Source organism: Gekko japonicus, unplaced genomic scaffold (genome assembly GCF_001447785.1).
Source record: "Gekko japonicus isolate JY-2015 unplaced genomic scaffold, Gekko_japonicus_V1.1 scaffold1867, whole genome shotgun sequence".
In the NCBI taxonomy this organism is placed as follows: domain Eukaryota; kingdom Metazoa; phylum Chordata; class Lepidosauria; order Squamata; family Gekkonidae; genus Gekko; species Gekko japonicus.
The window spans coordinates 205,910-221,531 of record NW_015165877.1 but is presented as its reverse complement, the minus strand read 5'-3'; positions in this window follow the sequence as shown (position 1 = coordinate 221,531).

Sequence of the window (15,622 nt, the reverse complement as noted above, 5' to 3'; positions counted from 1 at the left end):
TATATATATATATATATATTAGGCCTAGCCTTTATGTAGATTACTGGCCAGAGAAATTAGAGTCTATTGGCAATCAGTTATTGGATTTGTAATGGCAGGATAGGAATCTAAGTAGCTTGGACCCAGCAGCACTGGGAATTGTAAAAACAGCTGGGAGCGTATACCTAGGTGTAGCAGTATTAGTGCCGTTAGTGGTCTGAGGTTAACAAAGACCACTAGGTGTGGTGATGATAGGGCAAGGGATCCCAGTGCTCATGGGGAGGAGAAAGTATAGTGGTGGGACCAGGCATGGTGATAAAGGAAGGGGATGGAGAAGCAGAGTTGCTCGGCCTCCTTCCAGCCTGCATCCCATCCCATAGGTTGCTGGCAGTAAGAGTAGGATGAATGACCCCCCTCCGACATTGGTGCTGTGCAATGCCAGGTCTATAAATAATAAGACCACAGTCCTGAGGGACTTCCTGCTTGAGCAGAAAGTAGACCTGGCATGCATGACTGAGACCTGGGTGTGAGAGGGGGAGACAGTAGCTCTCTCCCAGCTGGCGCCCCCAGGGTTTTCAGTCCTTTACCAATCACAGACTAGGGGGGAGGGGGGAGGAGTGGCTCTATTCATTTGGGAGGCTTACTCCTTCAGGGCGCTTCCACTGCCGAAGATCACGAGTGTGCCGGCATAGTCTGAGAAGCCAGGGAGAGTTTGGCGATCTGGTTGGTGTACCAACCACCCAGCGCACTGGCCAATAGTCCGCTTTCCCTGATGGAGGCTGTATCAGGATGGGCACTGGAACACCCTAGGCTGATAGTCTTGGGTGATTTCAATATCATTGCCGATGATATGACCTCCACTCAGGCAGCGGACCTAGTGTTCTCCATGGCGGCGCTGGGACTCTCCCAATATGTAACAATGCCCACTCATCAGGCTGGGCACACGCTCGATTTGATCTTTGCAATGGGGGTTACAGTGGACTGGATCACTGCTTTGGCAGTGCCATGGTTAGACCACCATGCCCTGAGGGCCCGTCTGAATGTTCCACCCCAACCCTGTTTGGGCGGTGAGCATATTTTAAGCTCGCCCACGGAGCCAAATGAACCCGATGTGGCTTCAGATGGGTCTACAAGACCCGATGCCCCCTGGTGGCTCATTAGATGAGCTTGTAGAGGAGTGGCACAGTCGACTCTCCGTAGCCATCGATGAGATCACTCCCCAATGCCCTCTGCGCTCTCACTCTAAGCCTGCACCTTGGTATACCCAGGAGTTGCGGCTGATGAAGCGAGGACTAAGACAGCTAGAGAGACAGTGTTGGCATGCCCACGACGAAGCTTCAAGTACATCCTATAGGATGTTTATGAGATCCTTTGAGATGGCAGTTAAAGCTGTGAAGAAAGAGTACTACACAGCTTCTATTACATCTCCGAGCTCATGCCCAGCACAATTGTTTAGAACGATTTGGTCCATAACGATGCTGCCACAAAGCAGGTCAAACGCTAGGGAATTGGATATTGGCTGCAAGACATTTGCAAGCTACTTCGCAGACAAAGTCTTGTTGCTCCGCTGTGACCTACCCACCACACTTGAGACAGTGAGTGAACTCAAGACCCCTTGCACGTCTTCTAGTCCGATTCTGGATCACTTCAGTCCACTCAGCCTAGACGAAGTCGACAAACTGCTCTTGACTGTACGCCCTACCACGTGTCTCCTTGATCCATGCCCATTGTGGCTAGTGAAAGCTGGTCACGATGGGTTCAGGGGTGCCCTAAGGGAGATCATTTTTTTTTAATTATTATTTTTTATTGGTTTTCTACATCAACATTAAAGAACATACACATACACATACAGACATTAACCAATACCCTTCACCCACAATAATCTCCATTATTTCATTCCGTTTCACAATTAGCCAAACATTACCTTAAGAAACTCATTGACACCAATAAACCTTTCAAGGCATACATCTGCGGCCACCCCCCTCATTCCAAATCACCTTTGCCACATATTATATTTAATTGTGCTCTTAAGAAAAACAAAAAACTAAATTACCTTTCATTCAGTTAAATAAACATATATAATTCATATATAATTCATAAATCATAATTATCTGCTGTTCAGATTTTCATATCATGGAGATTCCCTCTTAACTTCGGTGTCATCCTATGTCTTTATCTTAAGGCCTGACTTCAACAATTAATAAAAAAGAAAAGAAAAAATATATGATGGAATTCATAGTCTTCTACTTCATAACTTGTATATTTAGTAACTGGCAACCAAATCAATTCATTCATAAATCTCCCCATTCTGTTTATATTCCTAACGGCTTTGTAATTAATAAAAGAAAAGGTGTACAGAAAAAAGGAGCGAGGAAAAGATTTATATTTGAGGTAACACGAAAAGTAAACTTTTTGGGGGGCCACTTTTTTTGCAGACATCCAATTGTACTCACATATAGCTCAGGTTTACCATCATTTAAATGCAGTAACATCTTACTCTCCTCAGCCTGTTTGTAAATGCTTAAAATCTTTTCATAAAGCACAATAACATTGTAATCCAGTTCCTTTTTAGTTTCATTTTCCAAATTTTCTTTCCAATGTCGTAAATTTTTGTATTCCTCTAGAGAAGTCCCCGAGCCGCTTCTTCCATAGTCAGTTAAATCCTCTCTCCTTTGTTTGGAGCCTGCAACTGTCTTTTTTCTTTTGGGAATCTTAGAACTCTTTTTCCCTGCTTTTCGCAGTTTTGGTTTGTCTCCTTTCCCAGTCATATCTTTTAGCGAATCTATTTCTTTTGATTCTTCTTCTACCGCCAAGAGCTGACTGTCGTGCTGCATTTCAGCCCATTCAATCACCTGTTTACTCTCCTGGGTATCCTGAACGTCACTTTGCCCTTGTACCGTCTCTATCCGTTCTTTAATATCTTCGTCCTCAACAGACAGAATTTGGCCCGTCCTTGCCAGGGAAACGGGGGGGCCGGTCAAGCCTCATGCTCTTGGTCTCCCTCCAGGAGACCAAGCGGGGCCACCTCGAACCTCGGGGGGCTCCGTAGAAGCACACGCGAGTCGGGCTGCCCTGGGAGCTCCCAAGGGACGCGCCCGTTGCGCAGCGCCGCACCGCCGGAAGTCCTCCCCTAAGGGAGATCATTAACAGGTCTCTCTCGGAGGGCCTGTTCCCTGAGACACTTAAGGAGGCAGTGGTTCATCCCCTCTTTAAAAAACCCATCTTTGGATCCAGCCAAATTGGCCAACTATCGGCCGGTTTCCAATTTGCCCTATTAGGGCAAGCTAATTGAGAGGACTGTGGCAGTCCAGTTACAAAGTTTTTTGGATGACGCTTCTGTTCTAGACCCCTTCCAGTCTGGCTTTCGCCCAGGCCACGGGATGGAGACGGCACTTGTCGCCCTCACGGATTACCACCGAAGGCATCTGGATCAAGGCAGATCGGCAGTGCTGTTGCTGTTAGACCTGTCAGCAGCATTCGACATGGTCAACCATCAGCTACTGATCCACCACCTCAACGACGTGGGGGTTCAGGGGATTGCCTTACAGTGGCTCACATCCTTCCTTCAAGGTCGTGGACAAAGGGTGGTACTAGGGGAACAGCTATCTTGTAGGCACCCTCAGGGGGCAGTACTCTCCCCGATGCTGTTCAACATCTATATGCACCCCCTGCCCAGATAGCATGGAGGCATGGGTTGGGGTGTCACCAATATGCAGATAACACCCAGCTCTATCTGTTGCTGGGCGACCAGTCTGACTCTAACCCGGAATATCTGGACTGGGCTTTACGAGCTGTGGCTGGTTGGCTTAGACTGAGTTGACTGAAATGGAATCTGATGAAGACAGAGGTCCTGCACCTGAGCCGGGGTGGTCCGAGGGTAGGGATCCCACTCCCGACCTTCGATGGGGCGCAGCTGGTGCCAGCGTTGGAGGTTAGGAGTTTGGGAGTGCTCCTGGATGCCCCTCTAACAATGGAGGCCCAGGTAGCAGCCACTGCCAAGTCGGCCTTTTATCACCTTTGACTGATCAGGCAGTTGGTTCCCATCCTCGAGCACAACGACTTGGCAACAGTGATCCACACGATGGTCACCTCAAGGTTAGACTACTGTAATGCTCTCTACATGGAGCTGCCCTTGTCTCAAACCCAGAAGCTGCAGCTAGTGCAAAATGCTGTGGCCAGGCTGTTGATTGGTCTCTCATATGGGAACACATCCAGCCTGTGCTGAAAGCATGGCACTGACTGCCAATAACGTACTGGATTCGCTTCAAGGTGCTGGGTTTGACCTTTAAAGCACTCTATGGTCAGGGTCCAGCACACCTAAGGGACCACCTTTCCCCATATGTTCCCCAGAGAGAACTGCATTCAGGGGCCCAAAACCGGCTGGCCCTCCCAGGTCCCAAAGACGCCAGGTTGGCGACAACCAGGGCCAGGGCCTTCTCAGTAGTGGCTCCGCACTGGTGGAATGAGCTCCCTGAAGAGATCAGGGCCCTGCGGGACCTTTTACAGTTCTGCAGGGCCTGCAAGATGGAGCTCTTCCAACTAGGAGCTGCATGTGACATCTGAGAAGAGACCTTGTGCCCTGGCTTTACCATCTCTAGCCCACCTTGCTAGGTAAATGTAGACCAACGGAGCTTGTGGGAACATCATTATGACTGTCACCCGTGGACTATGGTTTAATCTGAAATTTCTGCTCATGCACTTTATTTGACAACTGTACCAGCACTTTAGGATAGTGATTTATGCATTTTAGGATAACCGATCTGTTTTTGGTTTGATTAGTTATAATGAGTTTTATGATGGATTTTAAGTGTATTTTTATGTATTGTGTAAGCCGCTCTGAGCCTGCCTTGGTGGTGAGGGCAGGGTATAAATTGAATAAAATAAATAAAATCTAGAATGCTAATAAATCTGATTTTCCAAGTCTCCCTTATTTTTGACATGCAGGGTATTAACAGGGCAGTCCTGTGCAGGGTTTCTCCACCCTAAGCCCTCTGAAATCAGTGGGTTTACAATGGAGTAAATCTGCAAAGACTGCATTGTTAGTTCCTGGCAAGTAAATTCTTTGTGCAGAGGCCTCAAATTCACATATATTTTACTAATTTTGTGATAGTACTTCTAATATTTGGCCAACGTATCTTTGCAATGGAACAATTCTGTATTGAATACTAATAGGTTCCTATTTCACTCTTACACTTCCAGCATAACAGGTCATATCTTTTTCTGGGGATTACTCAGAGCTAATATTGCAAGAGCAACCTCTTGTTCTAAGGCCCAGGTGTCCATAATGTCTCTAGCCTAGGGGGTTTAGACTGTGAAACAACATTAAATGATGGGTTGGGGCATGAAGTGACATTAAAGGGTTAGGGCAGTGATGTGTAATCTTTAATGCAGTATTGCCTACCAAATATGCAACATTATAATTGAAGCACCCTCCCACCAAAATAAGCCACATGTAAAATATAAGGACACAAAACAGCCCTTGATCCAATGCAACCTATATAGTTACAATATATCTGATACACAGATCTCCGGCATACAATCATTGAGAGTCTCGTGCCAGATGGGCACCAGCTCCTTAATGTTAGGTTTATTTAGTTAATTTATTTATTTACTTCATTTATACCCTGACTTTTTCCCCCATGGGGACTCAAAGAAGCTTACATTGTTCTCCTCTCCTCCATTTTATCCTCCCGACAACCCTGTGAGGTAGGTTAGTCTGAGACTGTGTGACTGGCCCAAGGACACTGAGCAAGCTTCCATGGTGGAGAGGGGACCTCAACCTGTCTCTCCCATACCCTAGCCCAGTAATCTAACCATGACTTCACACTGGCTTTGAGGCCTGTCTGTAGCCAGATAGGAATAATTCTCTGGAGAAGTGGATGGACTGCTCCAAAACTCTAAGCTAGAGTTACTGCTGAATTTCACTGAGAGTAACATTTTAAGGTGAATTTGAAGGTTCCCACAAACATTAAAGAAACTTGAAGGAAGTACTGAGTTTCAAGAAGGCTGTATCTGACCTTGTTAAGTGGCTGCACTTTGACAGATGTAAAATTTTGAGGTAAATCTACTTTCCTGGTAGGATGTGTATTCACTTAATTAATGAAAAACAATAATAAAAATCTCCTTTTTTGTCATTAGTAAAATAAAAATAAATGCAAATGTGAACAAATTTGGTTAATTTTCATTATTCTGATGTCTGGGTTCTTGATTTAGAGAGCTCAAGCTGAGGGCAGATTGGGGTGGGGGGTATCAGAAGACAATGGCCCATCATATACACATATCTTGCTGCAGATTTTCAGAGCAGTAAACCTTTAATCTGGACTTTGGATTCTGTGCCCACCTTATGCACCATACTTTTTCCTCCGGTGTATTTATTCTGCAGAATCTAGCAAGCACCTTCCATTGAAAACCTTGTGGCTCAGGTTTTGTGTGTGCATTTTAGCATTCTTTTGTTGAATGAAAGGGAACACAAAGAAAGGCAGGCAAAGGGGGACAACCGATGATGGAACTGACAAGACTTTTTTGAAACTGACAAGCAGCTGTGAAGCCCTGTTTTCTGTATTGTGGAGCGCTAGGGAATTCTCTGCCAAGTTATCAGCCACTGTGAAAAATGGGAGTCACATCATTCCATAATAAGGGGGGACATGTTGAGTGTACAGAACACATGGTAGAACCCACTGACACTGGCATTGCAAGCTGTGATCATTGGCAACATTTGTTTGTGTGTGTCTGTCTCTCTGTGTATGTTCCTGTTTAAAGTCGGCTGCAACTCCACCATGCTTTGCACAGGGCTGCAATTTGTTTGGGGGTGGAGTCCTCTGACAGAAGCTCTGGAGAGCTTTTTTAGTCTCATGCCACTAAATTGAAAAAAAATGGGGGGGTATTTTCTCTGATGCTAGTAATGCTAATTTTCTGCCCTACCTTTTTCTTCCAGGTAATAAAGCTCTGTGCCTGCATGCCAAGCTGCCAGCCTTTTTCTGAGTGCCAAGCACTTCTTGTGTTCACTGTGTAATTCTTCTCCTTTGGAAGCCAAATATAAGGTGCGATCATACGCAGAATTAGCCGCATCATAGGCACGAATGCCGGGCGGATTTTAAGGGCACAATCAGTTGCCAACATCTGCCAAGCATCCCACTCCCGGCGGCAACCCGTTTTGCTCTACTGCAGAAGCAGAGTAAAAAGACACTGGGGAAAACCCAGTAGCAAACAGGTTTACTATGGTCCAGGAATGGACTTTTCCCAGTGTGATCATGACACGCGCTTCCATGTCATCGGGATGGTCTGATTGGGCCATTCTGACTCCATGTTGTTGTTCCCCCCCCCCATTTCGGTATGCGCACACTGCATAGGGAGCACTCGGTACGGAGATGTGAATAATCGATCCCTCATTGAAGTGCACCGGAACGACGCAGCCCCCCCCCCCCCGACTCACCATCATGCAGTGGTGGGCCACCCCCGCAGCTCCCAGGGACTTTGTGATTATGCAAATGTGGGTCAAATTCCTGCGGAGCAAATAGCCTAGCTTCCCCCCTGCATTATCTCACGCGTGTGAACACTGCAGTAATGTGCTGTGTAAGTCTACCTTCCTTTCCTTTCCTTTCCTTTCCTTTCCTTTCCTTTCCTTTCCTTTCCTTTCCTCCCCCGGGTGAGGTACGGGGGGCGGGGCACATGATGAAGCCCCGCCCCCTGCTTCCGCCCGCCTCGCTTCCAGCCCTCATTCAGCCAGGAGGAGGCAGGAGAAGAGGGAGGGTAAGTTGCTTCCTCCCCGCCTCTCCCCACCCCTGCCTGCCTGGGGCCAGGGAGGGCCTTGGCGGGGCTTCCTCGCACTCCCGCTGGCCTTGCAGGTCCACCGCCGGGCCCCTGATGTCAGGGGGTGTGGCATATGCTAATGAGTTATGCTAATGAGTTCCCCTAGCTCTTTTTCTACGAAATGACCCCTGCCTAGGGCACCTTGCATGGCTCCACCCTCAGCTAGGTGTGTCTCCTACCTGACCCCGCCCATAGCTACAGTAGGGGCTACTGGGGCTAGCCCCCTTTCTCTTAAAGAAAAGATGAGATTGGATTTATACCCCGCACTTCACTAGGAGTCTTAGAACAGCTTACAATCTCCTTTCCCTTCTTCTCCCCACAACAGACACCCTGTGTGGGGAGGGGAAGGGAAAGGAGTTTGTAAGCCGCTCTGAGACTCCTTTGAGTAGTGAAGAGTGTAGTATGAATCCAATCTCTTTTTCTCCTCCTCCTCCTCCTCTCAGCCCCACCTACCTCGCAGGGTGTCTGTTGAGGGGAGGGGAAGGGAAAGGAGTTTGTAATCCACTCTGAGACTCCTTTGAGGCTTCGGCTTCATTTTCAATCTCTCCCTGCTAGCCTAATGGTCCAACTTCTAGCTGACTCCTATACATCAGAGTGGTCACAGGCCATAGTGAAAAAGGTGGGTACACTAGGTATCGACCTGGAACCCCTCTATAACTGTGGTGAGGCAGCAATCTTACAGGTGGTTAGGAGGAGAATTTGGGATATAGAGGCGCAGACCATCAATGCCGGTAGTCTTGGAGTTTGTTCCCCCTATTCATTACCCCTCCTTCCCTTGCATACCTCCATGCTACCATATATTGCTAATCTGATAACCCCAGTTTTTAGGAGGGTTTTTATGCTTGCAAGGTTTAACCTTTTCCCCTCAGTAGTGGTCTCAGGTAGATACAAGGGTGTTCCGTACAGGGATAGACTTTGTAACTGTAATCTTGGGGAACCTGACTCTATTACCCATATCCTTCTCCGCTGTCCCAAATACTCCATTATGCGCAATAACCTGATTCGCCCTTTCCTCTCTTCGCAGAGAGATTTTCTGGACAGGGATTTAAATTTTTTTTTTTAGCAGACCAGAGCCCAGCAATAACACTATCTGTCGCTGAATTTTTGACCTACATATGGAAATCAAGAGTAATACTCTGTAATTCTTGTAAATCATGTTAGGATTGTCTTGTATTTTGGAATATCGGGAATATTGGTTGATGTTGTTCTTGTACTACCCCTTAAACGTCTCCTTGCCTGGTTTACTTATGTTATGCCAATAAAGGTTTCTGTTCTGTTCTACTACTGCTTCCATACTGGAGATGTCCATTCTGTAAGCAAGAATTTCTGCTGGCCAATAAAGCTGAAGTCCTTTCTCTTATGTGTCTGGAATTTTGCAGCAATGGTCCTATAGAAGACTTCATCCTAACCAGTTGGAAAACAAATATGTTACAACTGGAAATATGCTTTACATTTATTTGTCCCCAGAAGATTTCTCTGACCTTCTTGAACTTTGGCAGGGAGGAGCCCTTGTGTAATGGATACAGTATCTAAAAATTCATCCAAATTGAATATAAACCAAATAAGTTATACCCTAATGGTGTGCTTTTTCCTCACTGAAATGCGTTGTCATTGAAACCAATAATGAAAAATGAATGAATGAAACAACTTTATTCATGACAATGAAAACATTTTTTAAATTTTTTAAAAATTCATGCACCATTTTCTAAATTTGGTGAAACGCCAAAGAAAGTTTAAAAAATCTTTCAATAAAACAATCAGAATTTGTCAGGGTTTGAGTGCTTATCACAAAGTGGTATGATAATTCCTGGTATATCACATGGATGAAATATTCTGGACCTGAGGATTTCCTGGCCTTCTACTGATGAAGTGTGAAACCTTGTAAGAAAGTTGTGTTTAACAAAGTCAATCTTTTACTCTGTGGATGTGTCCGTTTTGTGTTCGGAGTGTTTCATAACACTGAGGTACCTCACCCGCGGGTATGGAAGAACCTTAAGAAAGAGGAACAACCTCTGCATACTATTTGTTTACTCAGCACACTCCTTCCAAATGATCATAAGTTTCCTCTGCAATAGTGCTGTGACTCCCTCCATAGGGAAGCTAATTTCTGTGGCACACTGGAACATTAAAAGGTCAGCTGTTTCACTCAGAGGATGTTCTTTTCTAGCAAAAAAAAAAATCACTACCTTGTCCGATGACATGTACATCCCAAACAACTTGCTAAAAATGTTTCTATCTTAAAAAAAATAAAAGTTTGCTTTTCACTGACACCAGTAGTGAGGTGTCACCACCAATACTATCTTGAGCAAGAGAAAGACATTCAAAAGGAAATAAAAGCAATTATGCAAAGCTCCAAGCTCTGCATACTTATGACCAACTAAAAGTAAGGTTAATTGTAAAGCCATAATGGGAGCAATTACTCCCCTGTTATAATTGGGTATAAAAGGCAAACACTGGGGAGAAATTAAAGATTACTGTGTTCCTTGTGGATTTAAAATTCAAATACCTTTTATTGGCATACAATATTAAAATCCTTGTGGATTTAAATATCCATTTTTGTAAAAAAAAAAATCTCTTTAATTATGTGCCAGTTGGTGTGTTCAAAAGGACTCCACAGGATGTAGATATTACCTGCTGGAACACAACAAGGCCTAATTTGCTGCTTTTAAAAGAAGAATTGTATTGACGTGGTCTGCTTGTTTGATGCATGAGTCAGACGGAAGGCATAGATGAATACAGGCTGCGGTCACACGGAGCATTAGCCACGCTACAGAGACGGAAGATAGGCAGATTTTCCGGGCGCGATCACACCACCACATCTGGGAAGCGTAGAGCTCCCGTGGCTCACCCGTGGCTTCCAGCTGAAGATGCGGGGTAAAAAACTAGTATCTCCGAGGTACTAGTTTCCAGAAACCGCGGAGCAAGGGCAGGCATCTGATCGTGTTTCCGGTGGCATCCGGCGCCCGCCCATGTCCCCTTGCAAAAAGGTCCCCCCCCCAAGTCTCCATGGGATGCGCACAAGCATACAACAGAGCATGCGCACACTTCAGTTTTTAAAAAAACCACAACCCTGTTTGCGCGCCGCCCTGCTTCTTTGCCTGTGGTGTGATCGGCACCTCCCCCCTAACCACAGGACCTTGAGGGACCTCAACCGGAGGTCTGATCGCGCAGCCGCGCATTATTTTGCTCTGGGGCAAACAGCCCCCCCCCGCATTTTCCAGCCCGTGTGACCGGAGCCACAGACTAGCAAGACTGTAAAAACCTAAGTTAGGCATGTGAGTAAAACAATATGAAATGATGTCTGTATTGTAGGTCATATCTGTGGGCCAACTGATGACAGGCATGTACATGAGTCTGTTGTGCCACTATCTGCTGCAGTGCTAAGCCGCCCTCAAGCAGAGAGAAGAGAAGAGAAGAGAAGAAGAGATTGGATTTATACCCTGCCCTTCACTCGGAGTCTTAGAGTGGCTTACAAACTCCTTTCCCTTCCCCACCCCACAACAGACACCCTGTGAGGTAGGCGGGGCTGAGAGAGCTTTGAGAGCACTGTCCTTGAGAAAACAGCTTTGACAGAACTATGGCTTGCGCAAGGTCATCCAGCAGCTGCAAGTGGAGGAGTGAGGAATCAAACCCAGTTCTCCCAGATTAGAGTCCACACACCTAACCTCTACACCAAGCTGGCTCTTGAGGCAAGAAGAGCCTAGGTAGGGCCGGCTCACCCGCTAGGCAAACTAGGCATTCACCTAGAGCGTGGGCCGGCCCTTAGGGCACCAAATGGGACCCCCCCGCCAAAGCCCCTCAGCCCCCGCCAAAGGCCCTACATCTTTCTGCCTGACCGGGTGACCATCGCCACTGCCTCTGACTTTCTGCTTTTGTTGCGGGGGGAGGGAGCAGCGGGGGGATGTGTGCCTCTGCTACCACTGCCACCACCATGCCGCCCACCCACAAGGCCCCCCCTGCACCCTCTGCAATACTCTAGGTGCCGGGCAGCTCCGCTTCTAGGCGTCCGACGGGCGGGAGCTGCTCAGTGCCACTTGGGACTCAGCACCTGAGCGCCTGCCACGTGGCCCTCAAGCCTCCAGGTTTGGTTGCCTTTTTGAGTCACTGCAGTTGGTGGGAGCCGGCCTTCCCCGACTTAGAGCTGGCCTGCCGGCAGTTGGAGCCCAGCGAGGGGGGGATGGTGCGCCGGGAATCTCCTCTCCAGGTGTGTGCCAAAGTTGGTCTCCTTCCCTCTTCCCTGCTGGCCGGGGGGGGGGTGAGGTGGGGAGGACTTAGCCGTGGCCCGGTGGCATCCGAAGAAGGCGGTGGCGGCAGGGTCCGGGAGTCAGAAGAAGCTAGGCGGAGTGGCTCAGGGAGCCCAGGCAGAGATCAGAGGTGGAAAAATAATGGAGGTGAGGGGGGCTCAGAGGAGGCAGGGTTTGGTTCTCAGAAAGTGAATGGCACCAACCACACACCAAAAAAAAAAAAGAAAGAAAGAAAGGGGGAAGAGAGGAGCGCAGGGATGGGGGGGGGGGTTTCCAGGAGTTCATCACACTGGCTGACTGTGCTTTGAGCTTGCAGCCCCAAGCGCCTGCCCCGCCAATCCCACCCTTTTAAGCCCACTTTGAAGAGTTCAGGAGGGCCCTGCAGCAGCCCGGGGCAATGCGGGGAGGGGAGCAGCTGGACTTCCTATGCTCCAGGCACCGCCTGGAGGTTGGCAACCCCACAATTGGTGGGCACACACAGGGGGCAGAAGGTAGCCCCACCTAGGGCGCAAAAAACCCTCGGGCCGGCCCTGTCACCCGGGGAGCTTTTGCAGTCGAAGTGGGGGTTTGAACCCGGGTGACCCTGGGTCCTGGTCCGCCACTCTCTCGCCTGTGCCACCCTGGGTCTCTGCTTCCCGTGGCTTCCCAGTGAGGGCTCAGCTGCACAGACCTTGCTGGGGAGAGGATGCTGGATGCAGGGAAGGTTTACTTGCAAGTTGGGGGGGCATAAGGTATTAGATCTTGGAAGAGCAGCATGCCTCCGACAGCATGGAGATGCTGCTATCAATCCTAGGGTTGTTAACTCCTGGATGGCAAATCCCTGGATATTTTGTGTGTGGGGGGGGAGCTCAGTGGAGTAAAATGCCATAGAGCCTACCCTCCAAAGCAGCCCCCCCCCCACACACACTGATCTCTGTACTCTGACGATCAGTTATAATTCTGGGAGATCTCCAAGCCCCACCTGGAGACTAGCAACCCTACTAGGTGTCAGTTTCAGCGTCTTCAACTACAAGAAAAAAATTAGTGGATGAAACTGGATGGTGTGGAAAAAAGCCCTCTTGAATCATTCTGATTTGCTCACAGTTTTTTAGCCTCTGGCTCACACAGTTTTTTCTTAGCTCAGAAAGGATGGCTCCAGAGCAAACTAATTTATACAGTAGCCAAAGCACTTGCTCACAACTTTAATGCTGCTAGCTCACAAAGTAGGATTTTTGCTCACAAGACTCCACAGCTTGGAGGGAGTATTGTGTTTCCAGTATTAAAAAGTGCTGTCAATAGGTCAGAGCACAAAAACACACCTTAAAAGCCATTAAAACCAGAATAAAACCATACTGTTTAAAAATGTAAACCAATTTAAAATTAGCAATTTCGAATTTTGTGTTTTTCATTCTTCCTAAAATTCATTTATGTTTGCAAATTGGGGGGCGCACGGGGAGGGGGGGACCAGAAGGTAGCCTCGCCTAGTGTGCAAAAAAACCTGGAGCCGGCCCTGAGCCTAGGTACTCCCTGCCGCTTGATAGAGTAGTGGGGAAATAATAGGGGGAGGGAATAGGTTTTGTGACACAAACCTGGAAGTTACATCAGCTCTTTGGTGTGATGCTCTAAGATTCCACCAAAACTCTATGGTTAAAAAGTACTGTTCAGGCTGGAAGTGACATTGTGGCGTTGCTGTGATGCCTGTTTGCATGTCCCCACCCCTACAGGTCCTGCCCAGTTGCCAGTGCTTGGCTGGGAACCCTAATCTGAGGCAACATTTGGATAGGAACCAGTTCTCCCTTGTGCAGCTACCCACATAGCCACTGTGACTGTGGTATACTTTTTCAAGTTTTAGACCTGTGAAGTACTAAGGAGTGCTAAGCCATGTCTCACAACCCGTGGGATGGCTGAGGATTGGGACAATGGGGGTGGTTGTGACATCAGTGACATCACTATATCACTTCTGCGTAAGTGATTAAGAACTGACAAAGGGTAGTTCTAGGAATTGCTGGTTTAATTCCAGGGGGAAACATAGTGAAGGAAATACATATCAAAATTGGAGATTGATGGGAAGATATACTTTTGCCCCGGTCACACGGGCCGGATATCACGGGGGGGGAGGCGTGGCTAATTGCCCCGGAGGAAACTAACGCGCGGCCGCCCGAGCACACGTCCTGGTTGAGGTCCCATGGTTAGGGGGGAGATGCCGACCAGACAGGTATCCTGCAGCGCGGCAAAGAAGCCGCGCTGCACGATCGCACTAGCAATCGCTCTTTGTGCGCATGCGCTGTTGGGTGCTGTAGCGTAACCTGTGGAGACGGGCGCCAGATGCCACGTAAGTTCAATGGAAACGCGATCAGACGCCCACCCTTGGCCCGCGGTTTCCGGAAACTAGTACCTCAGAGGTACTAGTTTTTTACTCCGCATCTTTGGCGGGAAGCCTCGGGTTAGCCACGGGAGCTCTACGCTTCCCAGATGTTGCGGTGTGATCGCGCCCGGAAAATCCGCCTACCATCCGTATTGTCAGCGCGGCAAATGACCGCAGCCTTTGATAGCCAGTTTGGTGCAGTGGTTAAGAGTGCTAGGACTCTAATCTGGAGAACTGGGTTTAATTCCCCACTCCTCCACATGAAGTCAGCTGGGTGACCTTGGGTCAGTCACAGCTCTCTCAGAACTCTCTCAGCCTCACCTACTTCACAGGGTGTCTATTGTGGGGAGAGGAAGGGAAGGTGATTGTAAGCTCTTCTGAGACTCCTTCAGGTAGTGAAGGGTGGAGTATAAAACCAACTCTTCTCCTTCTTCTTCATTGTGGAATGCTGAGAGTAATTAACTGAGACCCTGCCATTATACTCCATCTGTCTCCTCTCAAGCATGGAGGTGACCATACAGCATCTTCTTTTTTGAAGTGGGGTGATTAGTGTCAGGGTTCGATAGTCAGATCACACCACACAGTGCTTCATAAGAAGTATTCTGTTTATTGGTATTTCATAACTATGACACGTGAACTTTTGTCAGGAATGGCCCAAGGTAGCAGGGCACCCAAAGTTATACTAGGTTCAAAACACCTCCCATTACAAGCAGAAGCCAATTAGCATTGTGCGCACACGTGGGAGAAAAGAGAGCAGGCAAAATAGGAGCCGTTTGTTCCCAGCGATCAGGAGCAGCTGGAACCCCAAGGTCAGAAAAGCAAAAGCAGATAACAACCCAGACAGGAGACATCGTTAGTTTACCAGGCAGAGGAGAGAAGGATCTCGTGTTAACTGACAATTAGCTGTGTAGAGTATCTTCCCTCCCCAAACCAGAGAAATAAACCCAAACAAATGGTAACCATATAAACTACGCTTGCTATTCCTGCTTGGTCCTTGCATCTGTTTAACATCTTCATTATGTTGTATGCTAATTTACTGCTCACCCTCTAACTTTATGTATGGACTGGTAACTTCCATTTCATTGTACCTGAAGAAGTGTGCATTCACATGAAAGCTTACACATTGAATAATACTTTGTTGGTCTTAAAGGTGCCACTGGACTCGAACTTTGTTCTGCTACTTCAGACCGACATGGATACCCACCTGAATCTATCTTTATATTCAATGGGTTATACATGGTTTTAG